Source organism: Pinus tabuliformis, chromosome Q (genome assembly GCF_031772625.1).
Source record: "Pinus tabuliformis cultivar Carrire ecotype Pingquan chromosome Q, CPIR1, whole genome shotgun sequence".
Taxonomy (NCBI): Eukaryota; Viridiplantae; Streptophyta; class Pinopsida; order Pinales; family Pinaceae; genus Pinus; species Pinus tabuliformis.
Window position 1 is genome coordinate 681,921,306 of NC_142296.1, and position 25,619 is coordinate 681,946,924.

A 25,619-nucleotide genomic window follows, 5' to 3' on the forward strand; every position below is an offset into this window, starting at 1 on the left:
TGTTCTATCTAGGAATATTTCTACCCTCAAATTCTTCACTTGATTGGTGGAATTTTTAGATGGTTATTCATTTTCCAAGATATTTATTTAAATGATAGTAGGGCACTCACCTTCTAGAAAATAGAAACTAGATCATCTTCATCGACGTGCCTACTATTAAGGGCTTTCTCAATTGTGCAAACGGGATAGGTGGATGTGTGAAAAATGTATTCTTATTCTTTCTCCAACCATGAGGGGAATTCAACTTCATGTAATGGTTGAGCATAAGGTTAAAGTATGAATTTATCTTGTGATTTTCCATTGGTTATTTTCATATTAGAAAATTGTATAGTTGTGTAACTATGTACTACTTCCAACCAGGGTCTCCCTAGAATGAGTGGATACCCATTGAACTAGTTTTTGGCCATAAAACTAGAAAGTCAATGGGATACTCCTAGGAATCACTAGACACCATACATCCCCTATCGTCCCTTTAGGTTCCATTGTTGATCATCAAGTTGAATTGTTGTAATGGATTTCATTAGAGAATCTTGGAGATTGATTTTCATCGTCTCCTTAGTCATGACATTAATTGTAGCACCTAGTTCAATTGGATTATTCTAAATCAAGGCATGGTTGATATGAATATCCATTTCAAGGATACTTGGATCCAAATACTTAGGGTCAATCAAACTTCGATACATAAGGTTTTCTACTTTTCTTATGGAATTTATGTTATGGGAATATTTCTTCTTTCTCCTAGGCCTGGCATTTGTCAAGCTAATTTAGAGTCCTAACTTAGGACACAATATTCATATTAATCTAGTGTTTATAAAATTGGAAGCACACTAAAATATGTAATGGGATAGATTATATTGGTTGTCACTTCTATTTTGAATTAAAATTGAAAGTCAAAACTAAAGACTAATTTAAGAAAGTAAGAAATAAAAATCTATTCTAGTCACACAGGCTCGAAATGTAAAACATGCCTACTTGATTTATCAACACTTCAAACTAGGAATTCACTAAGACATATCACAAAAGTTAGAGTCCTCTATGAAATCATGTTTAATATATCAAGTTCACGACCTAATGCTTGGAAATTAATACAATCAAGGCGGGTTTAATGGAATGGATTAATTAATGCACTAGGGCCTTTCTTTCCACTTAAGGAAAGTGGACACTCTGGTATCATTTTAGTCACTCTAAAAGTTTTTGACCTAGTAATAATTGAGAGGTTGAGAATGCACTATGGAGTTTCCTATTTGTGAGAGTGAAATTGGATAGTCGCTCATAGCCTTGTACTCATCCTCTTAACCAGCATGTTAACAAACCATTAATCTAATTTAAGGAAACAAGGAAATGAAAATAGGGAAATATGGTGTTTTTTAGCCCAATGCTAAATGGAAAGGTTTTCAATATAGTTGGGGCCTTCTTCACCTAGAAAAAATGGTGAATGGCACTCCCGATGCATTGGTCAACTTTTCCAATAAGATTATTTTCTCAAACACCAATTATTCAATTATAAATAAGAATCATAAGTTATTAGCATTTGATTTGGTGTAGCATCAGATGTGCTCTAGCCATGAAATTTGGTGGAGAGGTTGGGGCACATGAGACCTCTAATACCCAGAAAGTGTTTGGGTAGATTCTAAACAGATCAGGAGATATTAAAATAATTAATATTTTTAATGGAGTCCCTAAGTCTAAACATAAGGAAAATAAAATATTAATGTGTATTAATATGAATATGTCTTAGAATGGTCCAAAAGACATGGATCAAGCCAGATCTAATCTTAGTCGTTGATTAGGGAATTAATCTCGATCGTTGAGATGTCAACAGGAAAAGTATAAGAGGAGGCTTGAGGGTCACTTGGAGAGCACACTAGAGTGATCAATCATTCTATTCTCTAGAGTGGGGTTTGCTAAGAGAGATAGAATCAGTGATCGGGAGAGCAGATGAGGGGCATTGAGTACACAGAAATAGAGAAGGCAAAGATTGTGTTGGGAGAGCAGTGCAGCAACCAAGGAGAGTGACGCAGAGCCAACAAGGGCTCACGGAGGGCCACACAGAGGTAGCCAAGTGCTGTGCAGAGCACTAGAGAGGCCAGCGTGTCTGATGTAGAGTCATAGAAAGCTAACGTAGGGCCTCTTGGGGCTGACGCAGGCCAAGAAAGGCTAACGCAGGGCCAGTGTGAGACAAAGAGGGGCTGGCAGAGTCCAAATTAGGCAGACGCTGGGGTTGCAGAGCAGTTTTGTGTTGAGGAGCTACCGGAAGGATAGCTACTAAGGAAATTCTCTATTGGGTAGGCCAGTTCTGGTACCCATATTGTACTTTGATATTTCTTAATAAGAAAACCCTCAGATAGTTGCACCGGTTTTCTTGCATTGGGTTTTTCTAGGGACATTGGTCCAAAAATAATGGTGTCATGTGGTGTGATTATTCTTGTTTCTTTTAGTTGCTGATATGTAATATGTTGAGCATGCACTGGTGTTTATTTTAAGTATTTACTTTGTAATAACTTGTTAAAGAAAAAAATAACAAGTAGGTAGGAATAAATAAGAAAAAGTGCATGAAGGGTTTCTAAACTAAGTAAACTTAGAAACTTCAACATGGTACCAAAGTGTGATTGTAGATCGCAAGAGGACTAAGAGACATCGGCCGAGCGGAGCAATAGCAACAGAAAGCAGTTGTCCCGAGGTGACAGAAGTTGTTTCTAGCAGCACAGAAGCCAAGAAGTGTGACGTAGAGCCACACATAAGAAGCCAGGAGCTACGCAGAGCCTCAGAGAGGCCAGCGCTGCTGACACAGAGGACTAGAGGGTTGACGCAATTCACAGAGAGGCTGTTGCTGGAGTCTAGAAGGCTATAGAAATATTGTAGAGTGGAGCTGGTAAGGTACTGTAGTCAGAATAGTACCTAACAGAGCAGGTCCATAGGAGTTGTTACCGAGGGTTTCTAGCCAAGGAACCTGGATCAACAGTGCAATTGCACAAGACAATTAGAGTAGGGTGCATCTCGACAAGTGGCAGAAGGATTTCCAAGAGGGAAATCAAGACTCAGAGGGAGTCCAGAAGAGAATTTCCAGACGGGAAGTAGAGACTCAGAGGAGTCGAAAATTGAACTTCCAGGAGGGAAGTAAAGGAGCTTCATGGCACTACACGGGGTAAGAGAGTAGGATAGACTGGACGGAGCATCGAACTTCGTAGTCTGGAAGGCCATAATCTTATTAGTGCTTGACAAGAATCATTTCAAGAACTTCGCCTTGAAGGTCATAGCTATCCCAGTCGACCCCAACGATAATGACAAGTATGAAGAGTTGATGGCGAGGGACAAGTGCATTATCCTTGACGGGGTCAAGGATCATGTGGTACCACATATAGCCGAGAAGGAAACGATAGTTGAGATGTGTGAGGCTCTCAAGAACCTATACCAACATACTTCTGTGCAAAGAAGAATGTTGCTTGAGAACCATATTTGGTCGTATCAGATGAAGAAGGGTCAATCGATTGACACCTTCCTTAGATGACTGAACGAGATCTAAGACCTGTTAACTACTATAGGAGCGACACCAGATCAGGAGCTTATGGTGAGGACAACCCTAAATGCTGTCTCAAAAGATTGGGAAGTGTTTGTCTAGAGTGTCCTAGGCAGAGGGACTCTCCCACCTTGGGATGAGATGTGGGAAGTGCTTCTCCAGGAAGAGATAAGACGACAGTCGAAGACAGGTAGTAGCAACAGAGGGATCAAGGTCAAGCAAGAGGAGGAGGATGTGGCCCTAGCATCTGAGGGAAAGCAGGAGAAGCAAAAGAAGAAATATCTCTCCAAGATCAAGTTCTTCCAATGTGGGGAGATGGGTCATTATGCGACCCAGTGCCCAAGGAAGAAGAGTAAGGGAGAGTCTTCTGAGACTAAGGCAATGCCAGCAAAGGTAGAGAAGGAAGTTTTGACAGATAATGATTGTGCCATGAGTGTACACACACCACTTGAACAGAAGTGGGGAGACATCGAGCTGTAGTCAGGTGGACTACAGGAAATGAGGGGTGGGATCCTTGAGGTACCCAACCTCTTGGGTTAGACCTTGCTACGGGAGCCTCGACGAGGAGTAGCAGGACTGACTGAGTGGGTAGAAACGGATGAGCAGAAGAGAGAGCTACAGTGTAAGAGTACCGAGATAGCGTAGAGCTAGCAGGTTGCAGTAGTGTGAGAGGCACTGGAGTGTTGTACCAATGCAAGAAGGCACAGAGAGGTGTAAAACAGTGCGAGATGCAGGGAGTTGTTGGAGCAGTGCAGAGGTCAGAGAGAGGGAGCACTTGTCAGCGACAGAGGGAGCTTCAGCAAAAGTGGGTGTTTCTAGCCCAACATGGAGGTCAGTTGGGAGATCAGTTACTTACTTCTGAGTAATTGAGTTGCAGTGCAGTAGTGGGCAGTACGATGCAACATGATGGTAGGAGGTGCAGTGCAGATGCAGTGCTAGGAGAAAGGACTAGCAGTAACACGAATACAGAGGGAGCTATTGTACAGATATAGTAGTGGTAGTGGCAGAACCATAGGCATCAGTATAGGAGGCAGTAGTGCAGAGGATGTTGGGGAGGAAGGCCTAGAATCATCACAGGTACCGATGTCCGATGATTAGAGTAATACTCAATGAGAAGTATTGCTAAAGCACAATCCTCGCTAAGAGGGAGTGTTGAATTGGGGTAGCATTGGATGTGCTCTAGCCACGAAATTTGGTGGAGAGGTTGGGGCACATGAGATATCCAATACCCAGAAAGGGTTTGGGCAGATTCTAAATAGATTAGGAGATATTAAAATAATTAATATTTTTAATGGAGTCCCTAAGTCTAAACTTAGGGAAAATAAAATAGTAATGTGTATTAATATGAATCTGTGTTAGAATGGTCCAAAAGACATGGATCAAGACATATCTAATCTTAGCCATTGATTAGGACTTAATCTCAACCGTTGAGATTTCAACAGAAAAAGTAAAAGAGGAGGCTTGAGGGTCACTTGGAGAGCACACTAGAGTGATCAATCATTCTATTCTCTAGAGTAGGGTTTGCTAAGAGAGATAGAATCAGTGACCAGGAAAGCAGCTGAGGGGCATTGAGTATAGAGAAACAGAGAAGGCAGAGATTGTGCCAGGAGAGCAGCGCATCGGCGAAGGAGAGTGACGCAGAGCCAGCAAGGGCTCACGCAGTGCCATGCAGAGGCAGCCAAATGTTGCGCAAAGCACCAGAGAGGCCATCGTGTCTGACGCAGAGGCCCAGAAAGCTGATGTAGGGCCTATTGGGGCTGATGCAGGCCAAGAAAGGCTAACGCAGGGCTAGCGTGAGATAGAGAGGGGTTGACGCAGTCCAAATTAGGCAGATGTTTGGGTTGTAGAGTAGTTTTGTGCTGAGGAGATGCCAGAAGGATTTTTCAGGGTTTCATCCAAGAGATTTCTCTCAAACTATGAGGTATAGCTACTAAGGAAATTCTCTATTGGGTAGGCCAGTTCTGGTACACAGATTGTACTTTGATATTACTTAATAAGAAAACCCTAAGATAGTTGCACCAGTTTTCCTGCATTGGATTTTTTCTGGGGACATTGATCCAAAAATAATGGTGTCATGTGGTGTGATTGTTCTTGTTTCTTTTAGTTTTTGATCTGTAATATGTTGAGCATGTAGTAGTGTTTATTTTCAGTATTTACTTTGTAAATAATTTGTTAAAGAAAAAGATAACAAGTAGGTAGGAATAAATCAGAAAAAGTGCATGAAGGGTTTCTAAAATAAGTAAACTTAGAAACTTCAATACGAAATGTAAAACATGCCTACTGGATTTATCAACACTTCAAAATAGGAATTCACTAAGACATCTCACAAAAGTTAGAGTCCTCTACGCAATCATGTTTAATATATCAAGTTCACAATCTAATGCTTGGAAATGAATACAATCAAGGCGAGTTTAATGGAAGGGATTAATTAATGCACTAGGGCCTTTCTTTCCACTTAAGGAAAGTGGACACTCTGGTATCATTTTAGTCACTCTAAAAGTTTTTGACCTAGTACTAATTTAGAGGTTGAGAATGCACTATGGAATTTCCTATTTGTGAGAGTGAAATTGGATAGTTGCTCATAGTCGTGTACTCATCCTCTTAACCATCATGTTAACCAACCATTAATCTAATTTAAGGAAACAAGGAAATTAAAATAGGGAAATATGGTGTTTTTTAGCCCAATGCTAAATGGAAAGGTTATCAATATAGAAGGGGTCTTCTTCACCAAGAAAAATGGTGAATGGCACTCCCAATGCATCGGTCAACTTTTCCAATAAGATTATTTTCTCAAACACCAATTATTCAATTATAAATAAGAATCATAAGTTATTAGCATTATGGCTAATCTTTTGTCCTTGATGGAAACTTGCATGTCAAATATGTCCCTGATGTCAACCTAGTTATAATATGATGATTATGGAACTAATGCAGATGACACGAATAATGGTATAGGTATTACAGAAATGAGGAAGTGTATTAGCAACCATGTTACATGTTTAACATAAGAAAAATGAAAATGTAAAGTTTGAAAAGTATACACAATGCTTGTGAAGAATTGTAACATACATATGAAGGTTCTATGAAAAAAATTGCATACATAAATCTACCCATGGAAAATAAAAACTAGGAGCCTTTACCATAGTAATCGCCCATATTATTGTGACAACAACATATAGTTGATCCCGTCAACTATTACCAACAATATTACCAAGGGATTTTCCTCTGGTATTGGCAAGGAAAATAATTATATAAGGAGAAGAATATTAAGGAGTTAGTATGTGCAGTGCAATGCATTATTCACGTGTGATCTGATCTAGAATAGGTGTGTAACAAGGAGAAAGGAGATGACTCAGATATGAGAGATATGAAAGTGTATTGATATTCTTGATTGATTTCCTTATGTTTGAGTTGCTAGTAATGTAGGATCTGTGATTATGGTGGAACTATGATTTGAATATATTTGTCGAGATCTGTAGCTTTTGATAATATATGCACAAAGGTATGTGTTTGACGTGGGTTGTGTTTGTAGTGATGATTTGATTCAGTGATTTAGTATTTGTACACATGCCTACTTTTGGAATGTCACGTACATACGCGGATATGTTTCGTATTAGTCACATATACATTCTTAGATAACATGTTTTTAGATTGTTGTTTAATCTATTTTGTTAACATATGTTTAGATATTGTTTGATGTATGTGTTGAGGATTTTCTTGAACAGATGGAATGAATTGCTAGAAATGTTTTTGTATTCAATATATTGAAATTTGTACGTGGGTTTTATAAATGGGAAACACATATATACACTAATCTATTTAATAACAGTTGTGTATATGTTCTAGGGTTTGAAGTGTTGCTTGGTAATGAGAGTTGATTAGTTTTGTTTTCGTTTTTGATCATCAAGGATGTCTTGATCACTATTGTTGGTATCTAATAGTATTTATTAATGATTGGTTATTAACTTTGAGCTTATTTAGTAGATTGATTTGTTTCCTTGGTATACCAATTTGATCTAGTTTTAGTGGTTCAGTAATTGACTAGCTTCAGTGATTCATTTGGTATTCAATATTTAGTGTTTGAGAATAGTTAATTAGTACTGAGCATAATGTTAGGTGTGGGTCTACTATGAAAATTTGATGAAATGCGGCTTGCATGTTTTGATGGTTGATTGAGATAGGTGGATCCAATATGAAATATTATGAAACATGGTCCAAAAGGTGTTAAGGGTCATACCTTTCAGTGAGGGAGCTGGAGCTTCCTTTTGGTAGGAGCCAGTAAACTTATTCATGAACTTGAAGATCCCTTCCAATGCGTGATAGAGAACAAGTGGAGGTTGTATCCTCCATACATAGGAGCCTATGTGTTGGTAAGATTTTACATCATTACAAAATTTTAAGAATATTTTTCTTTATAATAAAAGAAGAAGATAGAGATGATAATAGTTGTGGTTTTATCCCACATCGGGTTTCCACCTAAAATCCCAATGTCTATACCAGTTGACGTGTTTCTTATCCATTATGGTTTATCTTATTTTTATGGCTCATGGTTACTGCTTAATAAATGGGTAATGAAATTGTTATCACCCCAAGAAACTCTCCTAGGTTGTATATCAGAGATGCTCGGGAACATTACAAACTCAACAAAAAGTTGGAAAAATGGTGGATGAATGAAAGAAATGCTACATATTCAAGCCAGATAACCACTTCTACTGTACTTGACCCCAGACATGGATGAACACCCCCAAACTACAAGGATTTCAACCACCAATTACTCACGATTTTAAAGAAAATGTGATGATGGAGAACACTGATCACACCAACAGATGAACAGGACCTTGTGATGGCCAGCTGCAACCAGTTAAAAGGTTTGTAAATCTTTTTTCTAATACACAGACAAGATGATAGCTCTCTGGCATTAAAACAACAGAAACCTGCATATAAATTCAATGAAACTAACTAGGTTCTAACACAGAGGTGGGATGACAACCCCTCTAATGCCAAAATTCAGCAGCACATGAAATAATGCATAACAAGCAGAGCCTGGAACAAAGAAGAAGAAGTGGAAAGTGAGCAATCAACAACAAAAGAAGCTTGTATTAGCTGGAAATGAAGACCAGAAGCTGCAGGTCTCATAGTAGTTACAATCTCCAGAAGTTGAACCTTACAGCAAAATAACACTCATCAACCTGATTCCATCTTTTTTCTGGGTATATATGGAGGTTGACTACAAAATTGCTCTGCAAACCCATGCATGGAGGTGTCATAACTGACCACCAACCGCGTTTACAATCAGATATGGGTCTCTGACACAATTTGATTGTTTTTAATGAACAAAATGGCTCTTTCTATACTTTGTTGTCCTTCCTAAATAGGTGAAGTATTATCTGCATGACTTTCAATAACTACTGTATTCATTGAATTGCTCGAGGATCATTCTTCTCGTCCTTGGCCGTGCTGTCTCTTTAACTATGGTTGTTGAATTCAATGCACAGTGTACTGGATGATCTCTTCCTTCTTCATGTGCACAAAACAGGCCGAAAACATTGAAAATGGATGATCAAATGGGCACGAATATTAACCATTGGATGACAAAATGGACGACAGAGATTGGATCTAGGGAGCTATCGGGCATAGACCAGAATGGATGAACGAAGCTCCACTGTCGGATCGCAAAAATCAACGACAGAGATCATTTGATGAGGGGTATCGGGAGGTTAGAAAATCAGGATAGACGAGAGCCGACAGATCAGGGAGCGATTGATCTGACGGTCATCGCACGAGGAAGATGCGCATAAGTTAGCGAGCAGGGGACCGTACCAAAAGGGCGGTAAGCAGTTTTTGTGCACCGCTTTACGGGAAAGGTGGTTTACGTACGAGGGCGTACGATCAAGTAAGGTTGCGACACGTGGCTAGTGGGAAACCACTTCCCCGCGGGTTATCAGTCGTGCAGGTTCACGGAGCGGGGGAAGCATCATTCGTTGGATCTCTGTGGGATGATCGGACTATCACGGATAGTGCACAAATTTGGAGTTTGATGTGATAGGCGAGGGGCGGGCCCAGGCTGTATTAAAGCTTAGGGTTATGAATTTTATTATATGCGTGGCTATAATGTATTAAGTCGTTAGTGCCAGGAAATGAACAAATAAAGGTTTATGTGGGGTTTAAAAGGTTTTCAAGCTTTTAATAAAGGGTAACGGGGTTTATAAATGGCTACCAGGGTTTAATAGGTTTTAAACAAAAGGAAACCCGGGAACCCGAAAAAGGGTTTACGAGGGGTTTTGAGACAAAAACAGGGATAAAAGGGGTTTAAAGGGAAAGAAGGGGAATTTATGAGGAATGAGGAAATAGAGGTGGCGGGAGCTATAAGGGAATATTGCAAATGAAGGGGAATGACAAAATAAACAGCTGCAAACCCTCTGCAACCCAAACCAGCACTGTCTGACCTGATTTAATCCATCAAATGTTGCAAACTATAGCAAAGCTAACACTGGCTCCTTCTGGGGATGAGATCTTCCCTGTGAGGTCTTAAGAACCTGCAAACCATTGCCTTTCCAGCTGAAAACAAATTAGCCAAAATTCCTAGTGTTCCATTGGGCATGGAGTCTACTTTGCCTACACAAAACTGATAAAAACAAAATATTTACAGCCTTTAAGGCCATATACCTTAAACAACATAAACTTTCAAAAACCGCCCATTAACTGGGCCATCAAAAACTATTTCTCCTCCCATACTTTTTAGTATGAAGGTGTTGTTCCCTTGAACCTATGAAATGATGAAAGGCCCTGTCCAGAAAGCATCAAATTTCCCATGATTGCCTTTATTCTCCTTTAGTGCATCCCATTTCAAAACCAAGTCACCAATCTGAAAATTATTTGTTCTTGCCTTCTTGTCAAAAGCTTCTTTGATCCTTCTCTGATGTACTACAGCTTTTTCAACCAACTGTTCTCTAATATGATGTATTTCTGCTAGATTAGTGATCCTCTTTGCCATGCATTCTTCCTCATCCTGCTCTGTTTGAATGAATTTTGCCACAGGGACAATTAATTGAATTGGGAATACAACATTAGTGCCATATACCAGCTTGAAAGGAGAATTGCCTGTGGATTTTTTAATGGTCACTCTATCAACCCATAGTGCATACTTGAGCTTTGAATCTCAATTCTTTTTATTGTCTTCTAACAGCTTTTTATTTATCTTGATCAGACTTTTATTAGAGGATTCTGCTAGACCATTTCCCTGTGGATAATATGAGGTGGAATGAACAAGTTTAATACCCATTGAAGCACACATTTCCACCATATCTTTTTGCCCTGAAGGCTGCTGCATTATCTATAATTAATTTATGTGGACAACCAAATCTGTTGAAGATATTCTCTGTCAAAAACTTCATGACCACATTGTGATCAACCTTCCTGGTAGGGACTGCTTCAATCCACTTGGTAAAATAATCAGTGGCTACTAATATCCATCTATGCTAGCCACTGGAATGTGGATTGATTTCTCCAATAAAATCCAAGCCCCACTGCTGAAAAGGTCCTTTTGCAATTATTGGTTTTAAGGGCAGGGATTTCAACTGCTATTTTCCTTCAAATATTTGGCACCTGTCACAAGATTTAACAAAAGCAAACACATCAGAAAATAAAGTGGGCCAATAGTACCCAGCTCTAAGAATTTTATGGGCTATAGTTTTCCAATAATGGTGCCCTCCACACATGCTATTATGAAACTGCTGCATCAATTCAATTGATTGTTCTTTGTGCAGACACCTTAAAAATATTCCAAATCAATCCCTCTAGTAGAGCAGATTTTCCATAATGCAATACTTTGTTGTTCTAAGTTTCAAAGTTCTGGCTTGACTTTGAGTAAGTTCTGAAGGTATCTCTAGCTTTAGCAAGAAATTAATTATTGCAGCATACCAATTGCAAGAAGCTAGCTTCTCGCCCACTAACTGCTTCCTCTGTGATTCAGTTGTTTCTTCATTTTCCGCCTGACCATTTTCTGCATTTGCATATAGGAAATCAATGTCCAAAGATCTGCAATTTTCTTTAGCCAATAACTTAGCAAGACCCTGACCTCTGACTACCTTAGTGGGCTTCATCTCTATGTTAAATTCTATCATTTTTGCAATCCATTTTCCCTTCTTCCATCAGCATCAAGTTGTGTTAAGACATCTTTTATTGTAGCAGAGGGTACATATGCAACTATCTTTGAATGCAAAATATAAACTCTGAAAGTTTTCAAGGATTTGAAAAGGGCATATGCTTGTTTTTCAATGATATCATACCTCAGTTCAGCATCCCTCAAATTCTTGCTGAAAAATGCTACTGGATGCTCTGAACCTTCTTCATCTGCTTGCAATAAAACTGCTGCAATGGTGTCTTCAGAGGCAAATGAAAATATGTGGAACTCCATGCTGTAGTCTGGACTTATTAATGTGGGAGCCTCCATAATAGCTTTTTTGATGGAATCAAATAATTTTCTTTCTATATCAATCCATTTGATTTCTTCCCCTTTCTTCAACATGGAGGTAATGTGCTTCACATATTCAGCAAAATTTGGAATAAACCTTCTTACAAAATTTATTTTGCCCAAAAAAGACTGAATATCCTTCTTTGATCTAGGAACAGATAAAGTCTGAATTTCTTTGACTCTTTCTGCATCAATATGAACACCTACAACAGACACAATATATCCTAACAGCTTGCCTTCATTTAAAGAAAATTGAGATTTTTTGGGATTGACTGAAATTCCAAACCTTCTACACTTTAGAAACACTTTTTTCAAATGCTGTAAATGATATTGATAGCTGCTAGAGTAAACTATTATATCATCAAGGTAGATAAGCACAAATTTGTCCTTCTCTCCTACAAATGATATATCCATAGTTGTCTGAAAGGTGGCTCCAGCATTCATCAATCCAAATGGCATTTTGACATACATAAAAGTGCCCCAAGGAGTGGTAAATGTCGTCTTTTCTTGATCATCTGGGTGAACAGAAATCTGATTAAAGCCTGAAAATCCATCCAAAAATGACATCACTTTAGCTCCTGAGACCTTTTGCAGCAAATACTCCATCTTCGGTAGACGATAGTTGTCTTTCTTGGAACATTTGTTTAAATTTCTGAAATAAACACACAGTCTGATTTCTCCACTCTTCTTCCTTACTACCACTAAGTTGGCCACCCATTTGGAATATCTAAGAGGAACAATGATCTTGGCAACTAGCAAATTTTTAATTTCTTTTTCAATAAAAGGAAGAAGCATAGGATTTATCGGTCTTAGCTTCTATTTGAAAGGAATAGTGTCTTTCTCCAAAGGGATTTTATGTTGAATTATGCTCTTATCATAAGTTTTCAAGTCACTATATTCTCAGGCAAACACATCAGCAAATTGCCTCATTAAATTGCAGTATTCATCACTTTGATCAGCAGACAAATGAGTGGAAAAATTCACATACCTAGGCTGACCTAGACTTCCTATATCATACTTACAGACTATTGATTGGTCTTCTTTTTGGGTAGCTTTGTAAGGCACATCATTTTGGTCAAACAGTCTTTCAAGAGGAATTAGGCCCTTAGGAATATGATTACTAGGAAGCTGGACAATGTTGTCTTTACCAATTTTATTTCTAAGCTGGGACTGAGGGTTTTTTAACAAGACATCATTTTCTTGGTCAATTTGCATTTCGGAGAACTCATCAATGACTTGAAGGAACCTATTTAACTCATCATCATCATCAAAAACTTTCCAATAGTGGACGCTGTCAGCAAGGATGGTCTATACTTCACTTGGACTTCATACACTAGTCTGGGAGGCATTGGAGGTATAAAAAGACTAGCATAAACATCAAGGGAATCAGCAATCTGATTTTGGGCTCTAGGAATGTATGAAATACAAAAATAATCAAAATAATCTTTGATTCTCCATACCTCATCTCTGTATGCTTTCAGCCTTGGGTGCTTTGCTTGAAATGTTTTATTTACTTGTTGGATAATCAGATCAACATCTCCAAATACCTTTATATTCTTGATTTCTCTATCTTTTGATGCATTAAGGCCCAACAACAGTGCTTCATATTCTGCTATATTGTTTGTCACTTGAAAAACTAGCTTAAAAGACAGCTGAATGCTTTCTTTCTTTGGAGAAACTAGCACCACCCCTGCTCCTGCAGTCTCCTTGGAACATGCTCCATCAAAGAACATCTCCCAAACCTGACTTCCTTGCTTTTCCTCGGCCTGAACTGTTGGTTTCCTGATCTGCAATGAGTCCTTCCGAGATTCTTCTATTTGGAGAATACATGCTCCAAAATCAGTGTCCACTGCATAAATAGGATGATTTGTAGGGTTCTTCTCATCACTAATGATATATGCCAACTGTTCTTCTCTATATAACCTCCTGCTTTCTCCTCCAAAAATTGGGATAGTGGCATAAAAAAGATCATTCTGAAGTGTCCCACCTAGTCTCTTAATCCACCCTCTGGACAACAGCATGCCAAACTTAGGAGGGACATCTGCTACCATAATATCCATCATCATACTCTTCATAGGCAGCTGAGTTAAGGTAATGGCCAGGTCTTTAATCAATCCAAGACATTTCACCTTTCTTGAGTCAAAAGAAAATAAATCATGATAGGTTCTAGTGATATCAAGGCCTAACTCTTTCATGACAGCTTTAGGCATTAAATTGTGGTTGGCCCTTGTGTCTAGCAGGCAATTGTGAACGATTTTATCATGAATGGTCAATGAGACATAAAAAGATAGAGAATTATTATCAGCAAGTTCAATCATAGGGCTAAGCACAAAAGTAGGCTTGTCATCTTACAAATTAACAAAGTCAGTGGAGGTTTGTTTGGTTTCTAGCTCAAGGGATTCAAGGATAGGCTTTCCAAACACTTCACTCTTTACCAATTCAACAAGAGGCACAACTATTTTCAACTTTTGGACCTCTGACTGAAAGCTGAAAGAGGAGGGAAGCTTGTCAGAACCTCTTACCTCTTGAACTGGAGCTTTGAGGATGACTGGATCAGCTACTGGTCTTCTCTGCTTGATGTTTTGTAGTTCTATTTGGACAGTAGCTCTTTGGATAGGATTCTCTTTGACATTTTTTGCATTTGATCTCAAGTTATGCCTCTGCTGATGTTCAACTTGTAGGACAACTTCTCTATCCCATTCTTTACTTTTTTGTTCCTATAGCAATGATTGTTGATACTCAGCCAATGTCAAAAATGCAGCACTGCCTTTATCTTCCATGCAATGAATTTCATCCTCATCCTCTTCAAAATGTTCCTCCTCCATGACTAAATTTTGGAAAGGAGCTTTAACTTTCTGATCTTCTTTTGATTCTTCACCTCTCTGCATAATCTGTAACGGCTCATTTTCTCTTCTAAATGGAATAGGATTTCTTGGAGCAAATGTATTCTGTTGCCTTGTTTTCCTTGAATTCTGATTAACTTTCAGCTTAGAAATTTCAGTAGCCAATGACTCTATCATCTTAGTCATTTTGTCCAATTTAGTCTCTGAAGATAAAGTAGAAGAAGTAGAAGCCTGAGCTCTCTGCCTCCTTCTGTCAGCTTAATTTTTTAACTTTTCTGCAGCCATAGTATTAGACTCTACTTCTAGTGCTGCATCCTGCATATTAGCTAGAGTAGCACATCTCTTTTCTCTCAATAATAGGCAGAAATTAGAATCAAAAGCATTGGCATAAGTGAGTTTAGTAGAGGTGGGGGTAGGCTTTACCTCAGATGGTATCTTACTATACATTCGATTGAATCTTTTATTAAAATCAAGTAAAGATTCACCATTTTCCCTCTTCAGATTACCAAACTCAATATGATAATACAGAAAGTCCTTTTTATCTCCCCATTGCTTCAAAAATGCATCATCTAATGCTTCAATATCAGTTATAGATCTCTGGGGTGATTCTCTAAACCACTTCCTAGCCTCTCCATCAAGGCTCTGGACAAAAACTCTCATCCACACATCATTTTCACTTATATCTAAATTATCAACATAACTGTAAAAAGCTTGAAGGTGTTCCTCTGTTGTTACTCCCTCTATGCCAGTGAACTTAGGCATATATTTTTTATATTCTCCCACAGGCATAGGATTTAAAGGAATAGGAAGAACTAAAGGTCCATATCTGGCAGCAACAATTCTCTCAATCTTCGTGGGTGCTTGCTGTCCTACCATAATCGGAATATGTAGAGGAACACTAGTAGATTGAATGGTAGGAAATAATGTGATGGATGGCAGAGACAAAGGGATGTTTTGGACTAAAAGGGAAGTTTTATTTAGACTGAGATTCAGAGGGGAAATAACTGAACAAGGGGCTGAACTAATCTCTGAAGGAATTTCTTTATTAACAATGCTGATTTCTAAATCTTCAAACTGTATATCTTCAACAATAACTTTATCTTTCAGAGATGAATGATATTTCTTAGGCTTATCTGATCTTGATGCCCCTTTCTATGAAGCTTTCTTCGATTTACAGTCCTCTTAGGTTCAGGAACTAGTTCAACTAGTAATTTCTGAGGATTTCTTCCAGTATGTCTCACAAACTGAGCCAGAACTTCAATGTGGAGTCGCCAAAGGTTGATCTTCCTCCAATGGAGTCGCTAGATAGATGATTACAACCAAAAACTGTGTTCAAACCTTGTCTATCATCAAAGCTTGAAGCTATGTCATTCTCCCAGGGAAGCTGAGCTTCAATTCTCCTCTCCTCGGCAATGGCGCCAATTAATGTTATCACCCCAAGAAACTCTCCTAGGTTGTATATCAGAGATGCTCGAGAACATTACAAACTCAACAAAAAGCTGGAAAAATGGTGGATGAATGAAAGAAATGCTACATATTCAATCCAGATAACCACTTCTACCGTGCTTGACCCCAGACATGGCTGAACACCCCCAGACTACAAGGCTTTTAACCACCAATTACTCATGATTTTAAAGAAAATGTGATGATGGAGAACACTGATCACACCAGCAAATGCACAGGGCCCTGTGATGGCCAGCTGCAACCAGTTAAGAGGTCTATAAATATTTTTTCTAATACACAGACAGGATGACAGCTCTCTGGCATTAAAACAATAAAAACTTGCATACAAATTCAATGAAACTAACTAGGTTCTAACACAGAGGTGGGATGACAGCCCCTCTAATTCTAAAATTCAGCAACACATGAAATAATGCATAATAGGCACAGCCTGGAACAAAGAAGAAGAAGTGGAAAGTGAGCAATCAATAGCAAAAGAAACTTGTATTAGCTAGAAATGAAGACCAGAAGCTGCAGGTCTCATAGCAGTTACAATCTCCAGAAGTGGAACCTTACAGCAAAATAACACTCATCAACCTGATTCCATCTTTTTTATGGGTATATATGGAAGTTGACTACAAAATTGCTCTGCAAACCCATGCGTGGAAGGGTCATAACTGACCACCAACTGCGTTTACAATCAGATATGGGTCTCTGATACAGTTTGATTGTTTTTAATGAACAAAATGGCTATTTCTGTACTTTGTTGTCCTTCCTGAATAGGTGAAGTATTATATGTATGACTTTCAATAACTGTTGCAGTCATTGAACTGCTCGACGATCATTCTTCTCGTCCTTGGCCATGCTGTCTCTTTAACTTTGGTTGCTGAGAATTCAATGCAAAGTGTACCGGATGATCTCTTCTTTCTTTACGAGCACAAAACAGGCTGAAAACATTGAAAATACATTAAAAATGGATGATGAAATGGGCACCAATATTAACCGTTGGATGACAAAATGGAAGGCGAAGATTGGATCTCGGGAGCTATCGGGCATAGACAAGAATGGATGAACGAAGCTCCACCATCGGATCACAAAAATCAACGGCGGAGATCGTTTGATGAGGGGTATTGGGAGGTTAGAAAATCGGGAGAGACGAGAGCCATCAGATCAGGGCGCAATCGATCTGACAGCCATCGCATGAGGAAGATGTGCACAAGTTAGCGAGCAGGGGACCGTACCAGAAGGGCGGTAAGTAGTTTCCTCACACCACTTTATGGGAAAGGTGGTTTATGTACAAGGGCATGCGATAAAGTAAGGTTGCAACACGTGGCTAGTGGGAAACCACTTCCCCGCAGGTTATCAGTCGTGAAGGTTCACGGAGCGGGGGAAGGTCAATCGTTGGATCTCCGTGAGATGATCAGACAGTCATGGCTAGTGCACAAATTTGGATTTTGATGTGATAGGCGAAGGCCGGGCCCGGGCTTTATTAAAGCTTAGGGTTATGAATTTTATTATATGCATGGCTATAATGTATTAAGTCGTTAGTGCTGGGAAATGAACAAATAAAGGTTTATGTGGGGTTTAAAAGGTTTTCGGGCTTTTAATAAAGGGTAACGGGGTTTATAAAGGGTTAGCGGGGTTTAATAGGTTTTAAACAAAAAGAAGCTCGGGAACCCGAAAAAGGGTTTATGAGGGGTTTTGAGACAAAAACAGGGATAAAAGGGGTTTAAAAGGAAATAAGGGGAATTTATGAGGAATGAGGAAACGGAGGTGGCGGGAGCTACAAGGGAATAATGCAAATGAAGGGGAAAGACAAAGTAAACAGCTGCAAACCCTCTACAACCCAAACCAGCACTGTCTGACCTGATTTAATCCATCAAATGTTGCAAACTGTCGCAGAGCTAACAGAAATAATGATGCATTGATTAAAGTTAAATAACTAATGGAAATTATGAAAAATTGGTAATCTGGATATATGTGAATCTCATTAATTAAAATCATGTACACATGTGGGTTGTCTAAATAAAAATAGTCTCTATAATTCTGATTTCGAAGTTGAAGATAAATTGAAATACAAATATTTATTCACACCCCCCTCCCCCCCCCCCCCCCTGTTATAGACATTTTTGGGCACTGCAACCCCAAGCATAAAATTTCCATAAACCAAGGGCTCCTAAGTCCCTAAAAGTGTTGTTCTAACCCCTAAAGGAACAAGGTCAACTGATTACAGCTTCTCCCAGAAGTTCTCCATGAAAAACTGCTCAGAACTGGTCAAAACAGGATCATTTCACCTGCTCCATAGGCAAAGTGCGTTGCATCTCACCTAAGTACACTCTGTGGGTGCATTGCATTTCAAAAAGCCCTTCTATGGGGTGTGATGGGCGAGAAGTGACAAGTGGCAGTGTTAATCCGCGAGGTGGAGAGGCATGGAATCTTCCAGAAACTTCTCCTGTGACACTTGCCTCTCTGAATTCGACCAAGGATGAGTAAGAGATCATCAATCTCCAAGTGGAAGCAAGAACTATCAGAGGGAAGACACTAATCAAGTCACAAGCTGACTCATCTCCCTTACAGATATCTATATATGGATCCCTCATCCCAGAGATCCAGAGGTTGGAATTTTGCATCTTGTAAGGAATTGTTGTTGGTTTCTTGAGACAACATCATAGTGTTGGGTGATCTAAGATTTGTATGAGGTGAAGAAGGGCTTACTTGCTGAGAGGATGATGTTGGGTCAGAAAAACTGGTTGTAAATCCCTTGGCTCTTTCTTGATTATCAATAAAAGCTATTCAATTTTTCCTCCATACTCTTGTGTCATTTATGTTTTATGCATTTGTATGGTCAATTTACATCTGATCCTAGATTGTTTATGATTATAGATCCATGTTCTTGTATAGTGTTATGCTACTCTGATTCTACAGGTACTCTGTGAAGCTGGGCGTACAAGGAAGCAAGTAGCAAAGGACTATCAGAAGAGAGAGGAATCGAACTAGGAGCCAAGTGCAAGATAGAGGTTGGTCTCCTTTGTTCTTCTCTCATCTATATTTCATAAAGGAAAAACGAAAGTAGCTTTACTTTGTTTGTTTCTAAGGTAGCTACCACACCTTAGTGGGATTAGCAATTCTGCATAGACACTTTTCCCTGTAACAAAATGGCAACTCCGCTGGGGAGAGACTAGGATGTTTGTTTATCTACCTTGTTGTTTATTTTATAAACTTACATACGGAGCCTGAAGTCGAGCCAGGTAGCTTTCGAACTGCATTTGCTATGCGAATGCAAAGTAGATAAATTTCGCTTCAGTCAATCTCTGGGTTTTGTTTATGAATTAAACAACTGATTTACAAACTCTCTAATTGCCCTTGTGGTGGCTCTAGTAACCTCCTTAGATCTACCCCTGTTGTTGATTTACTGATTATCACTTGCTCGGCCAAAATCCCTAAATTGAACTGCAAAATGTGACCCGGAACCCAAGCAAAGTCTCGTCTCTGGCCCAGCGCAGTCTCTGTTCTGTGAATCTGAAATTCAGCGCACTTCCCGAATGTAGTAGGTGTGCTGCATTTCAAGTTCACTGTGTTACAGGTGCGCTGATCAGACTAGGCATTGTTCCTCAGTTTTGGTTTCTGTGATTCATTCTTTTCAGTTCTATTCATGAGTTTTGCTGCCTGTAGTCAGTATACCTCTATTTGAAACCCCTTTTCCTTGCTGTTATTCCGCCTCCATTGTGCAAAGAACTGTAAATGTTTTTGTGTATTTGTTGAGTCATTTTCAGTTCTCCTTTGCAAAAAAGTAACGTAATTGTGCTGTCGTTTCTTGATTTGAAAGTGTCGCAAGTGTCGTTTTCAGTCGTAGAAGAGAGTTTTATTGCTCTTGATAGTCGATTACCCTGTTACTATTGTATTTGATCTAGATTTGTAGTTTTTCTAGTGTCGAAAGCAAGTATTCATTTCCAAATCGCAAAGTGTTGTCATTATCTTCATTTTTTATTTTGAAAAGAAACTTGTTAGTAATTGTCGCTTGAAAAGTAATTTAGATTTGCGCATTAGCTTTCTTTTTATCATTCACATATTAAGAAAGCCAAAAACAAATACATGCATGTGCATTTGCATTTAGATTGTTTGATTGGTTTGATTTAGGACAGTGCATATAGTGTGTGCTCTTTGCTCTTTGTGAAAGAATATTGTCTCTCTTTCCTTAGTAGCTAGGATTTTCATTGCACAAAGAAGATAAAAGACTGTTTATCATCTTAGATTGCATTTTAGGAATTGTACATCTACATCACGCAGTGAACCTGAAAGGAAAATTTCTTAAGCAAGATCAACTATAAAATAAATTTAATGAATCTAACAACACTTTGGAACCTAACGCACAACGTCTAGAAGTCTAGGCCAGAGACATATTCCGACGTCGTAAAGCCTGGTAACTGTTGTTCTCACTGATGGTTGGGTGATTCCTCCACTTTGAGATGATAAGTGCCAGTAAGGACTTGTGCTCCCACGTACCGTCAAGTATATTTTGGGAGACCACAATAGGCTTAATCCTTTATCCATAGGAATCCATGTCTACCGCCCTATCGATCGCAATGCACTGAACATAGCATTCGGGAAGATTGACTGTCGTACCGTAAAAAGTATTTTGCAGTTTTGCGATTGGTTTGGTAATCCCTCTACCTAGATTTCTAGAGCAGTCCCTTTCGTTCCTTTTCAGACTCCTTAACAGAAAAGGTCCATCTGAGCACTTGTCACTTCAGGCTCATTAAAAATCGAAGGCGACTAGAGTCATCTTTTGTTTTTTCTCGACTCTTAAAAATTGAAAAAACAAGTTGTGTCAAAGCGTCTAAAATTTATTTTAAACGGAATAATCATCACCCTTTCCTACATTGATCTTAGGTTGAGAAAGTGGAATCCACCAACCAAGGAATTCCCCTTGGAGGAAATCCTAGTCCCTTCTCCTCTTGGGGAGATGTTGGTGCACCCCATATGGCCACATTGTCACTTCCAGGACTGACAATCAGCTTGCCCGTATGGCTCTTCTCAACCTCTGTCATTCAGAACACCGCAATTCCTGAACAATCGAGTCAGCAACTAGACGATTCCAGAGTTACCCACCAACCTTCTACTTCCACCAATTCTTCCTCTCCTCCTTCCTCTTCGCTTGATGGGGCTGGTAAAGCCAAAAATCAAGTACCTGAGAAGAAGAAGGAAAAGTAGAAGAAAGAGAAGAAGAAGAAGGAGCCAAAAGCGAAAGGGGGCAACCAAGCATCATCTAGCAAAAATCCACACACTGCACCGACCAGGCCTAAATCACCGTGTGTCATTTGCAAAGGAGACCACTGTCATAGAGATTGTCCCTACATCCCTCGGATCTTAAGGGACTGGTCTCCTCGTTTGCACAACCCGGTGTCATCAACCTCTGATGATCATGTTGAAAACACACCGTCGACTAGTGAAAGTGAAGCCCCAGGACAAAAAGGAAAATATAGATTTCCTTGTAAACTGTGCGAAGGCAATCATGCCGTCCACTGTTGTCCCTTCTTAGACGAGGCTAAAAGAGTTTTGGACGATCGTCCGGTTTCACCGTTACGACTTCCTCCTGGATATAAAAACTCTTGCCGAGTTCGTCGCTAGTTGAAAATCCGGCTGACCCGCCCAGGTGATCAGCCGAAGGATCTATCATTGAAGACAAACCATCTAAAACCATACCAGACGAAAGTCAAAAGGTCGAGGCGGCAGTTGACCTGGTCTTGCCTTCAGAGGTTCCATCTTCAGATGATACAGTCACAGAAGAGAATAAGGATGACACCGTCCAAATTCTTTTCGTAAGCACAGACTCCGATGAACATGGGGGCAATTTACCCATTCCTTTACTGCAGGAAGGAAGTTCGTCAGAGTCATACCCGGCCGTCTATTCGGTCCCACTTCCAAGCAACCTAGTTGTTTCCTTCGACTGGAATCAACTAGGCAGACCCCACTTACCGGCTAGTGTACCATTCCGAATCATTGCTCAAATATGTAGAATGGTTATGCCCAGTACCATCATAGATGAAGGGGCTTCTGTGAGTATCCTTTCCTCAACTGCTTGGAAAGCGCTTGGTTCGCCATCGCTTTTGCCTGAGATGAGAAATCTAACAGGCTTTGACAAAGGAACCAGTCGACCGTTAGGGATCCTTCCCACTGTGCCCATAATATTGAGAGGGAAAACCGTTCATATGAACGTAATGGTAGTCCAAGGACCCCTGGATTATAATCTACTCCTTGGACGAGACTATATTTATTGCATGGGAGCTATTGTCTCATCACTCTTTAGAGTAATGTGTTTTCCGCACGAAGGAAGAGTGGTCAAGCTCATAGACCAACTTTCATTCCCCGGATCACAGATGGCAAATAGTCATATACCATCCCTGAATGGTCTTTTCACACAAGGAATGTCTCATCAATCCCCAGTCCGTCCACCTGATGAGCGCGAGTGATTCGGGGGACATGACTGAAACCCAGGGGGCATGCACCCTGGTCTGCTTCGGCAGGAAAACTTCGAGTATAGGGTAGGTTTCCACGAGAGATATATGACTGGTCTGTACTCCCGTCCATGATTGGAAGAGGGGGTTAGACTGGAATAAGATTCCCTCGTCAAAGTTATGTGAGTGGAGGCATCTGCACCGCTCACCTTTGTCTATTTCAGTAGACATCGCCGAAGAAGTGTTTTGTTTGCGCTGTGAATAGAGAAATATTTGGTAACCTGAAAGAGGTAGACCTTTCCTGATAAGAAAAATGTTTTGTCGGTGGAATAAAAGGTGACCTTGAAGCTTTATTTTATACCTAGGGGCATGCAAACCTTTTGGAGTGCAAGCGAAGAGCGACCATTTATTTTTTAAATTTGTAGGTCCTCTAACCCTTTAAACTCGTAGGATTGGTCATTTCCTAACTTGCATAAAGAAAGGATGTGGGGCAAAACTCTAAAAATTGCCGTTTTCATATGTGAGACATTCTTATTATACGATTGGATTAATCGAGCAGTTTTAGCACATAGTTCAAGCTCGTTAAAAAATAAACATAAGTCATGAGCAAATGTTTCTCCCCGCATTGAAGCTCATTAAAAAATGAACTATTTCCCGGTAAATAACCATCATGAACGAAGTACTTCAACCTTTAAAGCCTTGGTTGTGTTCCCATCATCACCTCCACTCTGTTTGGCCGATCATTCACCTCCATTTGATTGTTTACCCCTTTTGAGGAACAGCTGCGAAGAGTGATCCCACTATCCATCCTTGTAACACTGCCGTGATTGGAAAATTCCAAACCTTACCTGGAATCAGCTGCTACCCAATTTTATCACTCGTTCCTCAAAAGACGAGTCTCCTTTAAGCTCTTTTCAACTGACTCGTAAAATATGAAAATATTGCAGAGCCATTGGCCTCTCCAGCTCGTTAAAGGGACCGGAAGTGCTATCCCTCCTTTAGATTTTAATCTTTTTGGACCTGAGGGATTATTACACAAAAAGATCGAGTGCTTGTTTTGTTCGGCTCGTTAAAAGTATCGAAAATTCATCCCTTCTGTATTGTTTTATAATTTTTCGGACTTAAGGGATTAGATGACGAAAAAGGAATTTTGGAGTTTCCTTTACGTCCCTTTCCAGACTCTCTAAAAATGAAAAGGACTGAGTTATCTTTGTCGTTAAACTCGTTATAACCTAATAGCGACAAACTTGTCCATAGCAGACAAGAATGAGTTTCACTATCGCTAGGCTCGTTAAAACATAGCAATGGGTTTGTCTGAAGGGAAAATTATAGAACAAGCATATGTTATCCTCCTCAAGCTTGACAAAAATAAAGAGGTACTGGTCAGCAATGACTGGGGAAAAATTGGGAAGAAAACTTGAAAAAACTTTGTTGGTAGCAAGTCGCTATTGAACATGACACCGTCCAAATTCTTTTCGTAAGCACAGACTCCGATGAACATGGGGGCAATTTACCCGTTCCTTTACCACAGGAAGGAATTTCGTCAGAGTCATACCCGGCCGTCTATTCGGTCCCACCTCCAAGCAACCTAGTTGTCTCCTTTGACTGGAACCAACTAGGCAGACCCCGCTTACCAGCTAGTGTACCATTCTGAATCATTGTTCAAATATATAGAATGGTTATGGTTGGTACCATCATAGATGAAGGGGCTTCTGTGAGTATCCTTTCCTTGACTGCTTGGAAAGCGCTTGGTTCGCCATCGCTTTTGCCTGAAATGAGAAATCTAACAGGCTTTGACAAAGGAACCAGTCGACCGTTAGGGATCCTTCCCAATGTGCCCATAAATTTTGTTACGGGGAAAAGTGTCTACTCAGAACTGCTTATCCCACTAAGGTGTGATAGCTACCTTAGAAACAAACAAAGTAAAGCTACTTTTGTTTTTCCTTTATGAAATATAGATAGAGAAGAACAAAGAAGACCAACCTCTGTCTTGCGCTAATCTCCTGGTTCGATTCCTCTCTTCCTTGATAGTCTTTCGCTACTTGTTCCCTTGCATGCCCAGCTTCACAGAGTACCTGTGAGATCACAGTAGCATAGCACTATACAAGAACATGGATCTATAATCATAAAAAATCTAGGATCAGATGTAAATTGACCATACAAATGCAGCAAACATAAATTACACAAGAGTATGGAGGAAAACTTGAATAGCTTTTATTGATAAACAAGAAAGAGCCAAGGGGAGTTACAACCAGTTGTTCTGACCCAGCATCATCCTCTCAGCAAGGAAGCCCCTCTTCACCTCATACAAAGCTTAGATCACCCAACAATCTAATGTTTTATCTCAAGAAACCAACAGCAATTCCTTACAATATGCAAAATTCCAGCCTCTGGATCTCTGGGATGAGGGATCCATGTATAGATATCTGTAAGGGAGATGAGTCAGCTTGTGATTTGATTAGTGTCTTCCCTTTGATAGTTCTTGCTTCCACTTGGAGATTGATGATCTCTTACTCATCCTTGGTCGAATTCAGAGAGGCAAGTGTCACAGGAGAAGTTTCTAGAAGTTTCCATGCCTCTCCACCTCGCGGAATGTCACTGCCATTTGTCACTTCTCGCCCATCGCACCCCATAGAAGGGATTTTTGAAATGCAACGCACCCACATAGTGTGTTTAGGTGAGATGAAATGCACCTTGCCTATGGAGCAGCTAAAATGATCCTGTTTTGACCAATTCTGAGCAGTTTTTCATGGAGAACTTCTGGGAAAAGCTGTAATCAGTTGACCTTGTTCCTTTAGGGGTTAGAACAACACTTTTAGGGACTTAGGAGCCCTTGGTTTATGGACATTTCATGCTTGGGGTTTTAGTGCCCAAAAATGTCTATAACAGTT